At 33.1% G+C, this 14,001-nt stretch overlaps 1 protein-coding gene across 7 annotated transcripts in view; it reads right to left on the reverse strand.

The window, feature by feature from the left end:
- The window catches only part of sfmbt1 (Scm like with four mbt domains 1), a 61,639-nt gene extending 48,277 nt beyond the window's left edge, over positions 1-13,362 (reverse strand). For 5 of the 7 annotated variants that reach the window (XR_012387129.1, XM_073916656.1, XM_021479792.3 and 2 more), the window contains exon 1: positions 1,475-1,550. The gene's annotated coding sequence lies outside the window, so the exon portion shown is untranslated. Of the gene's footprint in view, positions 1-1,474; positions 1,551-13,160 lie in introns of those variants that run through there. The other 2 variants (XM_073916657.1, XM_073916654.1) reach the window with 2 other exon arrangements.
- Between the last annotated feature and the right edge of the window lie 639 nt (positions 13,363-14,001).

Here is a 14,001-nt window from a genome sequence, read left to right on the forward strand (position 1 = left end):
CGATTGTTACTGTAAAAAAGTATATAACTAATTGGTCTAAAATCATATTTGAAAAATATGAAATATGTAATATTATATTAGTAATTATATTACTAATATTAGATTATATTATACATTTTGAGTATATTTTGTACTCAAAGTGACTGAGTTAAAGTTGGTTTTGTATTCACACATCCTTAATAATATAATTTCAGCAAAGTATTCTTTACTAATTCTACATAGTAAAATCAAATCAGCAGCCAATGATTATCAAAGCACAATATTGATTTGTCAAATAAATTGTGCTGCTATTGTTTTGAAGTCATACTTGTATGCAACTTCAGACCAATTATATAAAGTACCAAGGTAAACAACACAGAGAGTGTGTCAAAAGTTGTCAGTAAACGAATGTGCGAATATAAAACCTCAAAGTGATGTTTTTATTTGCATATTTACATATTTATAACCTATTAATTTGCATAATGTGTTTATTTAAAAGTAATTAACTAATTAATCTATTTTAAACTAATATAACTAAATAATAATTGTAACACAAGTACATTTTTTATTTTTTTTATTGTGTTTTTGTTTTATTTTATCAGCATATTTATTTTAATAGATCATTATTTGCTCTATACACATACGAATGTTTGTTTATTTATCATAATAAAATAAATTAATAAAATAAACAAATAAATAATCAAATTATATATTAATAATATTAATAATTATTATTATTAGGCTTTTTCTCAAAACATTTCCAAGGAGCCCTTCACCCTCCGTTGAAAAACCTCTGACTTACAACACAAGTTCTATTATGTAACACGGCCAGAGAATGAAACTGTCATCAATTTCTAAAAGTGCACGAGGAAGCTAACCATTAAACTTTATGATCCAAACATAAACATGATTAAAAACACCACAAAACAAGATTTTCTACAATAAAATAGCACCTTGCCTGTTATGTATAACTGACTCCTAAATAAACGCCATTTAGCAGACAGCGTTCAACAGAAACGACAGCTGATATGTTAAATAAATCGACTTAATAAGTATAAATCGCAGAAACCGCCAAATAATTGATGATGAGAGTTGATGGGTAAAGCACAGTGTGTTCGGCTAGCTACCTATAACTGGATAATAGCATTTATAACATTCACGCCAATCGGGCAACTTTCATTCCGACAGAGCCATCGTGCAATTCAACATTATTAGACACGAAACATTTGCTCAGCGCTGTTTCGAGAGGCTTTTCTTGTTGATGTGAGTGCGGCTGAATTCGTGCACATGCTAAAAACGCCTGTAACCAAGTCAAGTTACTGAAACGTCATAGCTTAAGCAATAGAGCCAGGCACTCATACGAGCGAGCACAAGTCACCTTTTTTTGGAGACGGGAAAAAAGATGCAGGCAGCACGAAATCGCTCGTTAACGCCAAGGTCGACTAGGGCAAAGGGTAAAATACGTAAATATTTGGGAATGGGATTCGTTTCTTACCAGTGAGGAGTTTTTCAAGTCGGTTTTAGATGCCGTGTCTTTTTCCGCCTAGTCGTTCACGACCTCATTCCAATATGGCACAAAGTGTGAGTGCGCATGCGCCGCCTCTCGCGCGAGCCTCTCATCCACGAGCCCGGGGATTGATATTTGTTGGCTTTCAGCGATTAAAAACGGCCAACTTGCCACATATTTCAACACGATGTTTACAATGTCTCGACGAAACAGCAGCGAAATAATGTTAAAATAGCACTTTTGCTGATTATTAGAGCTTTTGTTTGAAATGTGCCTTGACTGAACAATAAAAACGGTGGGACGCAATATTAAACGGTTGCCTACAACTGTCATAACCTGTTCATGTCTTCACTGCGCCGAGGTTAACGATTACTCTGCGTTAAGTTAAAGGGAAGAAACCCGATTTATAGTGTGATCCAGAAGATTTGCCGTGAAGCCTTTTTGTTCAGTACAGAAAGTGCTTGTCCTATTGGCTAGAATGTACCATTAAACAGAGCTTAATCTATCGCACAACTGCGCCACGCCGGGCTGACACTTCTTCTGTCATTAATATTTCTGGATCATTCCATCCACAGACTGTGATTTGACATTGTATATGATTAATTCTTATATAGCACGCTGAAGAAAAAAAAAGCCTGCTTAAATCCAAAACTTTTGACAAAATCTGCCCTTTACTTTCCCAGACAGCACACATACGTTGGGCCGACGTCGGCCGAAGGTCAACACGTCGGCCCCTTTAATTCTAACATCGGTATATGGTCGGCCAAACATACGCATGATCGTTCGGTCGTGTGTTCTATTGTTCCAGCTCAACAAACGTCGGCTCTGCATCGGTTAACGACCAGAGGCCGACGAAGCACTCCATAAGCACTTTATCTCTCATGCCCATGAAGGAATCCGGCAACATATTTGGTTTACAAGTAAGTTTTTGCGTGCATAATAAATTAGACAAACGCGACATGCATCATGTGAACTGCGTCGGTCGGTCCAGCTTTAAATAGTCTACATTAATGCAGTAAAACTGACCAAAATGCCTACAACACATGATTTCAATTCATTAAAATATAAAAAGTTTTGTTGTTATGCTTAAATAATGAAAACGTTGTTTTTTTCTGGTGTTAACTGCTGTTTGCTTTTTTTATTGTGGCTTTTTCTAATACATTTTTCCCAGTGTAAAAATCAAGTATGTTCTGCATGTTCGGCTGTTTAATTAAAATAAACACCTTTTTACAGCGTGACATCTTTGTTTTATATATACTTGCATTTATATTTATTGGTTATTTATTTTTGACAGTGAATCTGATGCACAAATAAGTGTTTGTTTTGTAACAGATTAGTAGGCTATAAAGCTCGTCTTAAAGATAATAGCGTATATAAAACTACTAAATACATTTTAAATTCAATATATAAAATACAAGGTTATTATTTAAATAGTCTATGGAGTGATCATGTTTTTAAATGTAATACTGCATGACTTTGATGTGCGCGCGCGCGTCTCATTCCAACACTGGAGCGGAGGGGATGTTGCTATGGGAAACGAAGCTACAACACGACACGACACCACCTGAAAGACACAACACGACTTCTCTCAAGCTGCCGTTTTGACAGTTTTCAGGTAAGTTTAGTCCCTAAAACAAAGCAAATACTACATAAAACTGTCCCTCACACTTTTATTATTGGCAATTGATGAATATTCAGTTGAATATTATGTTATATAAGAGTGGTAAGTCTTCGTAAAAGTCCGTTAGCATATTAGCACTGGTAACGTTAGCGTCGGGGTAATATTACGTTAACTTACTTAATGTTAGCTCTTGTTAAACTTGTTTTTTAAAGTTTAGGCTTTTATTTATTCTTTATGTGTAGATGAGAGGTTTTGTCAATGTTTTATTTAATGCACTCCATATGTAACGTTAGTCTAATACGCATTGTACTGTAAAGGACCGTGAATCAAAAGTTCAATCGTGTTTTGATATTTCATAGTAACGTTATCTTAAACAAATGTTAAGTAAAAAAGTGTTCTGTGGTTTCAGGAGTGAGAGAATAACCCCCTGCTACAGAAAACATAACACAAGATTCCTAAATTACTGAAGGGAGCTGATCACAGAGATGCAGAAAAGACAGGTAACTTTAAGCAGAGGATTAATTCATATGAATTTCCATTGCACATCATAATGCACATGTTACATGTCTATATATTATGCATCTGTTACTTGTCTTTATTGCAGTTATTTTAAGAAAGTTTTGACATTGAAACATGTGAGTGGTGTTAAATTTCACATCACATGATTCTTCAGAACTTAATAAATATGCAGATTTGCTGCTAATGAAGTAATATTTGTTATTTTCATTTTGTTTTTTTATGGTTAATTGATTTATTAAATCTTAGAAAAAAGTTTACACTAAATTATTTGTCATCACATCTGTTTTTAGCATTGATAGCAATCAGAAATGTTTCTTGAGCAGCAAATCAGCACCATTTGATAATCACCATTATATTAGTTCAACCTCAAGCACTAAATCAACATCTTTAAAAAAGATTTCTGAAAGATCAAGTGACACTGAAGACTTGAGTAATGATGCTGAAAATTCAGCTTTACATCATAGCTATGAATTACATGTATATTTACACTGTTCACCCATCCCTTACACCTTAACTCATCCTCAAACAAGTCAATTTAAGCCCTAAATGAATAATTTTTGATTTGTACAGGCATGATATGCAACTTGTATTCAGTCGTTTTGTTTTTTCTTTCTTTTGCTTTTGTTTTCCACATCAACTGAAAAGGAGGTCTAAGTTTAACCTAAGTGCCGTGTTGCTGATGAACATCTTTATATGTAAGTATGTTTTTGACTGACTGCCAGACACTTGTCAAACAGTGATGAGCAAACGAATGGCCGTTCTTTTAAAAAGATCAGGGAGATGCAAGTCTGGAGATTAATATACATTTTAATTCAAAATTGATTTATCTGGAAATATTTCATAATGTTTTGTGATATGTGCCCTATATGCATTTAGATGTCCATGCATGTTTAAAATACTTTTAAATTTAACAATGGCTGCAAGTTATAAAAACATAAACAAACACAAAAATGTTAAAGTAAATTGAGAAAACATTTTCATCAGTTTGACAACAGGTAGATCAGCTCCTGACAGACATGTTAACAGATCAGTTTAACTCTTATTAAATTCATTCATTCATTCATTCATTCATTTTCTTTTCTGCTTAGTCCCTTTATTAATCTGGGGTAACCACAGCGGAATGAACTGTCAACTTATCCAGCATATGTTTTACGCAGTGGATGCCCTTCCAGCTGCAAGCCATCACTGGGAAACAACCATATACGTTTGTTCTCACTCATACACTACAGACAATTTAGCCTACCCAATTCACCTGTACCCCATGTCTTTGGACTTGTAGGCAAAACCGGAGCACCCAGAGAAAACCCACGCAAACGCAGAGAGAATTTGCAAACTACACACAGAAATGCCTGCTGATCCAGCTGCGGCTCGAGTCAGCATCCTTGCTGTAAGGCGACAGCACTACCTATTGTGCCACCACGTCACGCTCTTATTAAATTATATTTATATAATTTTGTGTTTCAGTACATGCTATTTTGGGAAGACAAAATATATTCATAAGCTCTCAGAAAATTCAATAAGAGAATTCATTCATTCATTTTAAGAGAATTAACTGCACAATTACTTGAAATGTGTGGGATTACATTATTTGTTAACCCAAAGTGAGTTTCTCTTTTTTTTGCAGTATTGGATGCCTGATTGCAGTTCAACTCCAAACTCAGTTGGACCAGCTGATCAGTGTCTTCAGTATTACCTCAAGCTACTGGGCAGATGTGTGGACAGCTATGAGCCAAACTTGGGACGTTTGGTTTTTAGGTAATACCAGTGACAAAGTATTCAGTAAATTGCTTATAATAAAAGATGCTCACTGCTTACCCCCTTATAGTTAAGTTGTTTGCAGTTTCATTGTTGTAAAAATACCATACTTTTTCCTTTTTTTATAAGCAGGTGGAGAGACCGTCTGGGCAGCAGAAACAAGACAACTAATCATAGTTGAGTTGAGATTAGTATTATTAACTTGACTAGTTTGGTTGCAGACTTGTTCAATACTTAACAATTTGTACAATGTTTTTGTAACTTAAATTCATTACAGTTTAGATACAATCAAATGTCCAAACCATCTCTGAGTGAATGACATCAAGGAAACAGGATCAAAAAGATCATTCATTATAGAATGTTTCATAGGTAACAGCACATCCTTTATGAAAAATAATTTATTTTTGTGCCATCATCACAAGACAAAATACATTTCAACTGATTTCAGTTGGTTATATTTTTCAGGTCCTCCTGATCATTCTGTTCTCCTGGTTGTGAGGATGTGCAGAGGCTGTATTTGTCAGTGTTAAAAGACTTGTGCAGCTGTATCCAGACATACAAGCAGCCGACAAAGAGTTCTGGAGCAGGACAGACAGGTAGTTCACAGTGGCTAGGCTAGAAGTTTATACTTGGGTGGCCAGAAAGTGGCCTCCGCTATTTTGGGGGGTCCATACAAATACACCAGTGTAAGCTATACTATTGCACAGAAAAAATTAAATGAAAGAATTAATTAATCGGTTGAACACAAAATATTTTAAAGAAAGCTTAAGTATCAAGGTGGCAATATACAGTATGTTACATTGTAGTGCATGAGCTGGCTAATACAGACTCGTAAATGTTTAGTTGTTAAAATTAGATAAATACTAAATCCTATACTTGAGACCGGCTGCATATACAGCTTTAACTGAACTGAATTTAACTAGAACTACACCAGCATTCCAAGTGCTCTAGACTAGCTTTTTGCACTGGTGCGTCTAAAATGTTTGATGGCATTGCATTTAACACTACAATTTTACATGTTAATTTTTTTAAAAATTACAAACCATATAGGCAATATTGACTTGTAAATGATTAACTAAAATCGGGTCAACACACATTATGGGGATTGTGTGTAGAATTTTGAGGAAATTAATGAATTTAATCCATTTTGAAATAAGACTGAAACATTAAAAATGTGGAAAAAGTGAAGCGCTATCAATACTTTCCGGATGCATTGTATATGGTTTATAGCACGTTATTAAAGACTTAAAAAAAGTCCAACATTATCTACAGCAGCAAAAGACCCTCCACATCAAAAGCTACTGGTCAGCTCACGATTCAGCAAACATCTGAAAAACAAATAGCTTATCATGCCTTCACAAGAAATCTGTTTTTGAGTCAGTGTTTTCAGTGTTTTAATGAAGATAGTACTATTTTATTAAATTATTATTTAGCCTGGCATGTTTACTGTTACAAAATATTTTAAATGTTTCTTAAAATAAAACATATTGTGTTCAATGGGGAAAAAGTAGCTGTTTTTGACACAGAGATAAAAAAAAACACATTTCAGAGCAGTAATCACAATACTGTGAAACTGTGATATTTTTATATTATCTTATACCTGCCCATTCCTAGCCAGTTACTTAAAGCATTCAGTCAGTTTTTTTTTGTTATGTTTTTTTCAGTTGGCCTATATTCTGTTTTTCTATGTTCTTGGAAATGCTGTTGTGCATGAAAATGTGACGATATATCCAGGTTCTATAGTTATTTCTGAAATAAATCTTAAAATGAAACAATATTTAAAAATGCAATATTTAATGTGTCAGACACTAAATAAACATGTCAATTCATTTATATTAATCTGATTCCCTAACAGGGCAGCACGGTGGCGCAGAGGGTAGCACATTTGCCTCACAGCAAGAAGGTCGCTGCTTCGAGCTTCGGCTGGGTCAGTTGGCGTTTCTGTGTGAAGTTTGCATGCTCTCCCCGTGTTGGCGTGGGTTTCCTCCAGGTGCTCACGTTTTCCCAAGTCCAAAGAAATAGGTGAATTGGGTATGCTAAAATTGACCATAGTGTATAAGTGTGTGTGAACGAGTGTGTATTGGTTGCAGCTGAAAGGGCATCCGCTGCATAAAACATATGCTTGATAAGTTGGCCTTTCATTCCGCTGTGGCGACCCAAGATTAATAAAGGGACTAAGCCCAAAAGAAAATGAATGAATGAATCCTTAACAGTTAATATTGGTATAATGTGCAGCAGTTGTCATTTATGTAAATTAACCATTTGAGTGTGCTTAGTGTGGGGTATGTTGTGCCATTAAATTGTCAATAGGTTTTATTTTTTTCTACATTTTAAATCTGCTTTAGCTTTCTTCTTTCCTATAAACCTGGAAATATAATATATATATATTTTTGGTTTTTAACAAATTGCTTATTTTATTCTTAGATTGGTGTACGCTGATGGTCTGCTGAGAATTCTGCTGAGTTGAAGGGATCCTCCTTTCAGACAACCTCTCCAAAGTACAATAGGACTAGTAAGTAACATCTTAAACATACACTACTGTTTCATAGCTTTTAGGTTGGTATGGTAAATTCTCTTCTGATAGTGTCAGCTTTATTTAATTAATACAGTCAAGCAGTAATACTGTGAATTTAATACAGTGTATATAATTAATAGTGTCACATGATCCTTCTGAAAAAATAGTATTCCAATGTACTGATTCTGTCCTCTAGCTGTTTTTTTAAATATAAAACATTTTAAATAGTATTCTTGATGTATGAAAAGTTTATTTTTAAGAGCATAGTATTTATTTGAAAAACAAAAAAGTTTGCTCTTTGATGATTGCTAGCAATCAGACATGTTTCTTTAAAACAAAAAGAATTTGTGCAAAAAAGTATTCTCACTGAGCGTTGTCCAACTGTGGTCCAACACGTCATTTAAGTTTTCAAATAAGCCTAAAAGACTCGATTAGCTGCATCAGGTGCATTTAATTAGAGAGTTGAATATATAATTTCTTTATATATCCTCCTCTATAGCCTACATATAATTGTTTTTGTAGCAGAAATAAAGCTATGATTAGGCCGACCCGGAATTTTTGCAGAACTCCGCAGATGTTTAGCCTATCATTAATTCTGTTTATTTACTTGAGTAAATGTGTGTAAATCTATATTTATTCAGTTTTTAAATTAATTTCAGTAATATTATTGACTAATGTGAAAATGTTCGTCTGATTTATGTACAATGAGGTTTGTACAGTAATATTTTCTGTCTTACTAGATATGTTATATAAAAAACTTGCTTTATTTACCAAATAAAGTGAATCTAATTGGATTTGCATTTTAAACATTAAATAAAACTTAAATATATTATTTTTTTTATTTCATATATTAAGGTTTAAGTTATGATACTCCCAAAATAATTCCGCAGAAATCCGCAGACCTCCACCAAAATTTTCAGCAGAAATAGCAAAAAAACATCTGCAGATTCCTCCTGGCCCTAGCTATTATATATTAAATGTGGTGTACAGTGTGACATTTTAGTTGACAAAACTTAGTTTAATTTGCATGTAATGTGGTATCTGAAGATTAGACATATATTTAGATACAGATTTATACTAACACAATGATACTAAAAACCAAAAAAAACATTCATTATGATTTCACAAGGAATTTAACTTTCAAATGGCTTTTCTGAAAATTAGTGCTCAGACATACTCTTTAAGGTAAAATTAAATTAATTATTTTAGCTAGGCACTTGCATAACACATACTCCAGTTATATGTCATGAAACAAATAATATATATTTGTGGTAATATGAACTGCTGCAATGCTAAACTTTCTCCTTTTGGTTTCTTGCTTTATTTAAGGGTTCCCACTACAAGGATTAGATTTGGCTACTGCAGTCCCGGTTTGGGCCAGCCTCCCTTGTGAAGACTAAAGATGAAGACAACATACAAGAACAATTTCGAGGATGGCAACACACTTTTTATTCCACCTATTTATCCCCTTTTATGTGTAAGCAACTTTCCACAAGATAAAACAAAAGTAAATGACAGGTTATTTCTTTTCATTTTGTCTGTTTTCTTGGAACATTGTACACAATTTACAACCAGTTTTATATATATATAAAAACTTCTGGAGAAAGTCTTATTTCTTTTATTTCGGCTAGAATAAAAACAGTTTAGAATTTTTTTAAAAAACATTTTAAGGTCAATATTATTAGCCCCTTTAAGCAATTTTTTTCGACTGTCTACAGAACAAACCATCATTATACAATAACTTGCCTAATTACCCTAACCTGCCTAGTTAAGCAAATTAACCTAGTTAAGCCTTTAAATGTCACTTTAGGCTGTATAGAAGTGTCTTGAAGAATATCTAGTCAAATATTATTTACTCAGTTATTAGAAATGAGTTATTAAAACTATTGTGATTAGAAATGTGTAAAAAATATTTCTGTTAAACAGAAATTAAGGGATTATATATATATATATATATATATATATATATATATATATATATATATATATATATATATATATATATATATATATAATGACAAAATCTGTTTTGTGTCGTGCATTAGAGTTTGCTTAAAAAAACTGGTTATCTCTGAGAAAGTATTGTTATTTTATATTATTGATGTGTTATTAGTTCAGAGGAGATTGCAAATTGTTGAATGCCATTTATAAAAACATTGTAAAAAATAAATTGACTACAGACTTTAATAAGATTTTATCAGACAATTATTTTAATTTGTATGATTTTATTTACTACTGTAAATATAATCTGCTTGGTATTTATTTTGTGTATGTGTACTCTTTTATTATTGTAACTCCCTGAGGAAAGTCTTTTGGATACTGAACACATGACTGGTATTATCTTGTATTTGATAATCTTGTATAAAATTATAGTCTTGGAAACATGCATTTTCTTTAACACTATTTAAGAAATTATAAGCATTATAACATGTGCTGACACAAGTTATTTGTGTTTTTACTATAGTAAACTATAGTCACCCTTAGTGTACATGTTTTGAAGTACTTTTAAATATTCCTATGGTCTTAATGTAAATGCTGCAATAGACTTTGTATTTAAAATCTTTATTGCACAGTAGTTCAGCCATGGTTATAGTACAACTTGCTGGTTTTGTTTTAAACGTGGTAAAACATGGTTATGTGTGATAAAAGTATGTTAATCTATCTGTATGTTTGTGAAAATATTAATAAATCTTCAACTGTTATTGAGAGTGGTGTGTCGTGTTTATTATAAATAAGCTGCTGCTGCAGCTAGTGGTCCATAAGTATGAGCAAAACGCCTGAGAACAGCGCCTCCGCGGAGCGGCCGGTATTTCCGGTTGCGTCGTCCTAACATCGGCTGGACAGCGTTTCCGATCATTTGCCGACGTCGCGGCGACATTTTGCCAATTAGCAAACGCTCCCTGAGCGACATCGCACCGATGGAATTTTGAAAATCGGCACGACGTCGGCCCAACGTATGTGTGCTGTCTGGGTTCTGTGTTTTTTTAAGAGAAGGAAAAAATGAAAATAATAATTTTACTTGTCTTCTGCTACTTTAATCATCTGATAAAATTGGTTTACATGCTTAAATTGGTGTATATTCTTTTGACATGTAATACTTATATCTGTTTCATATTTGATCACATTTTTTTACCAGTTTAGAAAAAAAACATGGATTTTGTTATCTAGAATAGCCCAATGCCAACTATGCAATTCAAAACAACAATGAAAATGTTAAAACTGAAAGTTGTTTTGTTCACAATTATACCTATATGGAGTTCAAAATCTTTTATAATTCTTATAGAGTGCTGCTCAATATTTTTGTTGAAACCATTATTATCAGAGTTTTTTTATTCACATAATAATGCATTTATATTAGTGTTGGGCAAAGATTAATTGGGATTAATCACATTCAAATAAAAGTTAAATAATATATGTGTGTGTGTGTGTGTTTCATTTATTATGTATATTTGATTACTTGATTATATTTGATTATTTGTATCATTCATTCATTCATTTTCTTTTCAGCTTAGTCCCTTTAATAATCCACAGCGGAATAAACTTGTTTTACGCAGCTGATGCCCTTCCAGCTGCAACCCATCACTGGGAAAACCCATACACACTTATACACTATGAACGATTTAGCTTACCCAGTTCATCTGTACCATATGTTTTTGGACTTGTGGAGGAAACAGGAACACCCAGAGAAAACCCACACGAACACAGGGAGAAAATGCAACACCAATGTGTTGCCCCTAATTTGTGTCATATACATGTATATTTTAAATAAATATAAATAAATATTTTCTCAAATATATGCATCCATGCGTGTTTTTATTTACATAATAAATAAAGACAAATTTACACACATAAAAAGAATTTACAAACGCACCGGATGTCCTTCCAGCTGCAACCCATCACTGGGAAACATCCATACACATTTAATCACACACATACACTATGGACAATTTAGCTTACCCAATTCACCTACAGCATTTCTTTGGACGTGTATGGGAAACAGAAGCACCCGGAGGAAACCCATGGCAACACAGGGAGAACATGCAAACTCCACACAGAAATGCCAACTGACCCAACCGATGCTCAAACCAGTGTCCTTCTGGGTGACCCACTGCGCCACCGCATCGCTGGCATTGAATATATTTACTTCAAAATACAAATTTTATTGAGTCCAAACTTTTTTGACAGATTTAGGCTACAAATGAATTATTTATTTATTTAATTATTTAATTATTTATTTATTTATTTATTTATTTATTTAGTTAGTTAGTTAGTTAGTTAGTTAGTTAGTTAGTTAGTTAGTTAGTTAGTTTATATAGGGACAATGTACAACATGACATGTTGTATCAGAGTTAGCTATAAAGCTAATTTACATCTGTAGTCCCTGGGCAGGAAGTTGTAACAAGTTTAACAGTATACATTTTTATTTTTTTTAATTGTACAATATACACTTACAGTGCAATACACACCATATATCATAGTCAGTAAACTGAAATCAAATTAGTAAAATCAAGTTATAATAAAATTGTAACTCTACCAAAAGATACAAGGGTTATTCCATTTCTCTATATATTACTTTTTTAGGCCAGTTACATCGTAGTTTATTAATATTAATCTGATAGAATAGTAGGCAAAAATAATACCATGACAGGGCAGGCAAAGCCTTTGAATGTCAGATGTGTAACCTATTGTAAATGTGATAGTCCATGTCATAAAGGAAGTAGTTAATCTCGAGAATCAACTTTAATCAATGATTTCAAGTTAGCATAAACATATTGAATGACACCTAGCCAAAATTTAAAAATGTAGCAAGATTATTCTCAATCACTGATTATTCTGAAAATTGGTGGAAAAAGGAGAAGGATATCCAAATGTATATTTGTTAAATATATCAGTGTTCACAATGGTTTACTTCTGTTCAAACGTGACCACTGAAATGTTTACACGCACTGTGAACACGACTATACAAAAGAAAGTTAAATTTAAGCATTAGTAATAGACATTTTAAACAAAATCTGCACTAAATACGACAGTTACGCATTTAAACCGACGTGTTTTACGTGACGCACACATCTTTCACATGGACAAACTGAAATTTCCCAGCTCTGGTCATGTGACTGTTTACACCCGCCATGTAAAACTGTTCGCATCAAATCAACGCAGTTTACACTCTCCTTTACAGCTGGCGCTTTAATATAAAATACACGAACAACTTATTTATTCCCTAATTTCACCCTTAAACAACAACGCAAGTGAGTTATAGTTACGTATATTTCCGGTGGACTTGAATTAGTTGAAATGCTCCGGGATCTTTAGGTCAAGAGAGGCTTAACTTGCAGTGTAAACTCATATCCGCTAGATGGCAGTGGTGTTTAATCTTTTTGAATTAGTTTAAGCGGCTGTGATGGACTGGAATGACAACAGCTCAGCAGTAAATACAGATACACTCAGCAAACGCCTCAGAGATGTAACGTCATTTTATGCGCCTAAATTAATATAGGATCTATTTTGACTGACAGAGGCGGGTTTACCATTTTTATTGTGGCATTTCCTACACAGAAATAATAGAGCTGTTTATATTTTCTTTGCTTTAGATGTATGTAGGCCTATTTAGACGTGTGTATGTGTATATATTTATGGGCCATTCTTCAACTACGGGCACTTTTAGCCTTGTGAAGGTGAGTAAAAAAAAACTTGTTCAAAATGAACGTAACGTAGCCTCATTAGTTTAAACAATTTGTCTAGTTTTAAGATCTGTAACAAACTAAGATAAGAAGAGAAACATTTTTTTTCCATCATGAACTGAACAAATGTCAATTCCACCACATCTCAATATATACTTGTATTTCAAAATGAAATTTTAACAGTCAAACATTGTCTAAGATCATTTTTGTATCTAGTTTAACCAATCTTTCCACAATACATATAATAATTATACATCTTTATACAACATGTCAATTAAATAAATTAGTTGTTTGCTGAAATGTACACCTGTCACAATAACATTTAATATTAATTTGGTAAAGAGCTTATTAGAAAATAAATAAACTCAATTTGTATATTAAATAGAGCATGGACTATATAAATTGTGAATACACTTTTAATGTA

The sequence above is a fragment of the Danio rerio genome, chromosome 11, assembly GCF_049306965.1.
Source record: "Danio rerio strain Tuebingen ecotype United States chromosome 11, GRCz12tu, whole genome shotgun sequence".
Classification (NCBI taxonomy): domain Eukaryota; kingdom Metazoa; phylum Chordata; class Actinopteri; order Cypriniformes; family Danionidae; genus Danio; species Danio rerio.